The following is a 5318-nucleotide window of genomic DNA, read 5'->3' as shown; positions in this document are numbered from 1 at the left end:
AAAAGAAAGGGAGAGAGAAGGTGGAAGTATTGGGGCGGGGGACGGGCGGACTGTTCATTTTGTGAAAACTCTAAAGCCAAGCAAACGGAAGCCCAGTAGGCCCCACCTTGTGAATGTCTCAGATGAGCTTTTCTTAAGAAAAGGTTAAGATCATAGATTTCTTGGGGTGGGATGTTAGGATATTAGCTTTGGGGAGCCACAATTGTGAGGGGAAAATATGACCTTGCTTATTATCAAGGTCCTATTTGGGGGTCCCTGCCAGAGAGGAAATGCTAGTAGTGGCCTGAAGATCCAAAAGAGGAACTCAAAGACTAGATGGCAAACTTAATGAAAAAATTCTTCACAGCTGGGGTTTTGTTTTTTAACTTTCCTCAGTTCTTTTTTACCCAGACACATTCCTCTTTTGCCATTTTTTCCCTGAGAGTATATATGATGTTTATACCCAAGAAGTCACGCACTTTCTAGCAGAGCAAGCATAATTAACTTTTCGTTTAAAAATCAGAGTTTAGAACTAGAACAGGGTGCCGATCAGTCACATTTTCAATTCCACATATAGGAAAGGAAATGCATTAACTGGCTTAATCTCAGTTTCCCACTGAATTTAACATACAAAGAAATATAGTCCCTAACCTGACACAGGTTTGAAAATGATCTTCCACTTTCAGGTCTTCATTTTCTTAAAAATAAGAAACAAAGGGAGAAAGAGAATTCTTTAATTTTTGGAAGATTTTGGAATTCCTGCAGAGAAAGCAGTTTTTTGCCAACTATGAATAATAAAGGACTTTTCCTTCCTGGCTCTGAAGGACACATCAGTCCCGACCACCACTAAAGATGCTCCCTCCCCACTACAGAGAATGATTCAAACATTCGCATATTTTTACAAGTTCTGTTCTTAATATACTCTCAGTGGTCCTCTTTTACAATCCAGATTTGGTATTTGGGATTGTGTTAAACTGGAGCATCAGTTAAAAAAAACAACAACTGAACTTTGAAGAAAGACACCTATAGATTACAGTGAACTTGGAACTGGTGCTTCTTCCTATCATATTTAATTTGAACGTTTCTTGGGATCCACTTGACAATGCCAACTGACAGGAATGGGCTGCAAAGGCGCTTCCCTCCACTGGGCGGCGCCAAGAGCCCCGAACCGAGAGAGCCTGCTATTGTTTCTTTTTGTAAAAGATGCCAGATACACAAATAAACTCTCCTACTAAGGTTGACTCCCTGACGATAGTGTGACCTCTCGCTGTTTACAAAGCTACAGAAACGTTGAAAGCATACTTTGCTTTCCTTCTTTGTTTTTTCAGCCTATCAATATATTTCCAACTGCTTAAGGATTTGAAGCATATTTGCTTAGGAAAATAATACTAAAGAAAAAGACATGAACACACTGAAACTGAGTCCCTTAAACTGAAACCAAGAGGGTGGAGATTGGGAGCAGAGAGAGAAAAGGTAAAGTGGGAAAAAAGAATAAGGTAACTGAAAACTGTTTTAAGAGAACAACAGGTTAAAGTGATAGGCTATGTAATTGCTAATTTCCTAGGGGAATAAAAGTTTTGAGAGCTAGTTCTCGCATCATAATAAAATTTGTGAGCGCTATAAGCTTCACCACAAAGATCAGCAGTTCAGAAGAGAACTAGTGAAGTTGGCTCTCTTTTGGGGGTTAGATCTGTGCTGTGCCCAGCAATCAGCAGGAAGGCAAGTAGACATGTAAATGAAAGGATACTGGAAGAGGGAGTTTCAGTCTCATTTTCCCACTTCCCAATGTTCTTGAGCAAGGCACTTAGCCTTTCTGGTCACCAACTTCCTTCTCTATTAAAGGGAAGAGTCACCCTTGCCTAGAATAGGGTATTTGTGATGACCTAATAAGACCTTCTATGTATATGCTCTTTATACATAGAAGCAAGGGTTTCTTGCTTAAAATGTGAAGCAAGAGTTTGACAGATGAACAACGCAAAGGTGGCAATTATTTCTAGCTATAGGTAACATACGGTAGCCGTATTTTTTTCACTTCTTCCTTCCCTCACTCATTTTGTTCATTCACTTAGTCCATCAACATTGCAGAATGTGCATTCTGTGCCAGGTGCTTGAGAATGAGAGAGTTAACAGGAGTTTGAACATGCTGGAAGTTGTCACAATGCCATGATGGCAACATGAATCTGCTGCAATGGGGATGGAAAAGAAAGAGTGGGGAGTCCAACCCTGGGAGGAGATGGGGGGAGGAACAGAAAGTCTTCCTAAAGGAAACAAAGTGTGTGTTCTGTCATGAAAGAAAAGGGATGCATCCCAAAGAGGGATATGATTATATATAGGGATTTATACAGTAGCTAAGAGTAATAATTGTGCAAAAATTGTTGAACCTTTAATCTCCTAACCGGGGTGCTGGGCTACAATGTGTGGGCGCATATTGGCTCTAGGGCTCTCTCCTGTGTGCTTCAGGAAGGTACAAGATACTCTTGGAGCATCTTGGAGTGAACAGTAACTCACCGCACATGTTCACAGACCTCAGCAGCAGAATTTTACAGCAGGTTACACAGTCTTAGATTTGATCCCAAGAGATGGTCCAGCTCCCTCCTACCAGGACTGTAATGGAATAGGGGAGGCCCGCCTCTATTCCCGACTTCTTTCTACTTTCTAGAGTTCCAAATTCTGGAGGGAGAATGAAGTCTCCCTCCAAGTCAGGGGTGGAGATAGAAAAAACGACAAAGTGGAGGCAGTTGGAGGGGCCGGGGGAGAAGGTGGGGAGAGATTTTATTTCACTCCTTCTAAACTGAATCATGGTCCATTGAAGACTGGCTTTTAGAGAAATGAAAGGGCCCCCGTGTGGCACCGACACTCCTGCTATGAAAAGAACTCCTAAGCCTCTAAGGTTCATGAAGGAAGTTGATTCTTCTACCAACTCTTGAGGTTCAGAGGGAATGGAGGGGCCGAGGCAGAGGAGAAAGGAAAGCCTCAGAGCGCTGGGCGAAGATGCCAATCAGGGAAGGGGAAATTTATTTGCGATGTTAATTAACAAGCGGCTAATTAAAACGGCACTTTGAGCGCTAATCAATCGCCTTATTAAGTTAGAGCCATCACTGGAACAAATTGAAAGCTCCCCGCCCCGGCTCCTGCCTCCGGTGCGGGCGGGGTTAGCTTCCCAGACACCTTGCGAGGGAAGCGGGGAGTGGGGGACGGTCTCCATCCGCTCTGGCAGCCTCTCGGGGGTCTGCAAAATCCTCCTACTCCAGGGTTCACCCCGGCTTAACCGCTCTGTCCCAGGATCTGCTGAACTGGACACGTGTCTAGGAGGCCATCGCTGGTCCGGACGCACCCGGCAGGGGAGAAGGAGCTGCCCCGGAGAACAACTGGATCTGCAGCAGCTAGCGCGGACGTAGCTTCCGGGAAGAAGCGCCCCAAAATGTGCGGGAAATGAACTGTGGGCCCTCAAGCAGCGGGGAGGAAGCAATTCGGCCCGAGAGGGGGCGCTCTCCAGCCGGGACCACGCATCCCCACTTCCCCGGACAGACTGATCGCCTAACTTTGAAAACTCTTCTTAGGCCTTTGCCCTTGTCCAGCCCAGCAATCAGGAAAGAGCTGGCCTGTCTTCAGGCAGCGAGCACTGGACAGCCAGCCTCTTCGTCTCTGTCTCCTGGGGCTCCATAAGAATGGGGTGGGGTGTGAGGAGGGAAGAGGGAGTGGGTATGCTGATCAACTGGCACGCCGGCACACCATTGCCTGTCACTGTGAGCCTTCCACCCAACCCGTTCACGCTTCCCCCATGCCCTTGACCCTCCAAACTGGCTAAGAGAATTAAGATTTCGAATCTCTATTTCTGAGGAGCCTTCCACATTTCCTAATTGTTAAATGCCTGATTTGCACCAAATTCCCAAGGGATAAGTATTTGGCAATGAGGGGGGCTGTGAATTTAAATGCTAATTAAGTGGGTCCTTCTCCCGCAACTCCACCTGTCTGGCGGCCCTTGTTAAGGAGGAACACACCCGGCACGCACACTCCAACATTCCTGGGGTTGTAGAACAGAAGTGCAGGAAAGAGGGACCCCAGCGTGGTTTGCTTTTCACGGCCTGCTCCAGAGAAAAAGAGGACGCCATTGAAAGGAGGTCTTTTGCATGGTGGGTGATGCATGTCGTGGCCCAAAGTGGGTTTATGTGTCTGCAAAGACCCATGTATGTCCTGAGCTGGCCTGTGGGCTCGTCATCCAGGAGATGCGTCGGACCGCGTTTGCTGGTGGATCTGAGCGTGCTTGGGCTGTCCCGGGAGTACCGAAGGAACGGCTCCCACGTGCAAAGTTCAAAAGCATTAATATTTTCATCATATTATCATTATTCAATATAATAATATTTACTCGGTTAGCGGCACTAATTAGGCCACATTAAAAGCGTAGTGTCTCCCTAATGGTGCGTAATGTGCCCACACACATTTTTCTCTCTGAGGATGGGAGGCTCTTGGCCGGCAGGGGAGAGTAGACAGGCAAGCAGTGGGATGGATTAGGGTGTGACGCTCCCCAACACACACACACACACACACACACACACACACACACACACACACACACACACACACAGAGCCAGGTATCTTTCGGGTGGGGTCTGCCGCTTCTGCGCGGTCGATGGGACCCTCCGCTGCGAACTCGGCCCGGCGCCAAGCACCCTGCAGCCTCCTCCCGCGCCCTGGCTCTTTGAACTCGGCGGATTGATTTTGCTACCCTTCCCCCTTTTGTTTGTGTGCCTGCAATTGGTTAGGTTTTTAAGGTTTGGGAGGGCCGTTGTGAAAGAATTAAAATACACTTAACTGGATCACCTTGGCCGAGAACTGGAGGTCCCGCCTCCTAGCTCGGCGCTTTTAGTATCTCCTTCCCAGTGGGAATTTCTTTCCGAGATTCCAGGGTAGGAGTGTAAAAGAAGCGCCCGCAGATCAGGGCCGGTCTGGGTCTTTTTCCTGTTCCTGCTGCCAGCGGTCGGCCCCGGCGTCCTGCAGCCCTCCGCGTGGTGGATGTTAAGCTCCGAGAGTGTGCCCCTCCCGCGGGCGCCGCGGCGAGATCACTCTGAATATGTAATATATTTGTAACGCGCGCCGAGGTGTGACGGGAATGGGGGTTGGGGGCGGTTGAAGCAGGATTGGGAAGGAGGGGTGCGGCACAGAACTCACATTGTACAGCGCAATCTAACAATCTGAACATTCCTTTATTAAAAGCTGCTGCCTGACATTTACACTGAGCCGCCCGCCTCTGCCTCTAATCCGGGCGAAAATGTATTGTACCGCCGAAATGTGGCTTCTGCCTGCTGGGACGCTGCACCCTGCGGCCTGGCCGGGCCCCT

Source organism: Balaenoptera borealis, assembly GCF_965194805.1.
Source record: "Balaenoptera borealis genome assembly, chromosome: 1".
NCBI lineage: Eukaryota > Metazoa > Chordata > Mammalia > Artiodactyla > Balaenopteridae > Balaenoptera > Balaenoptera borealis.
Note: the sequence above shows the minus strand (reverse complement) of the source record.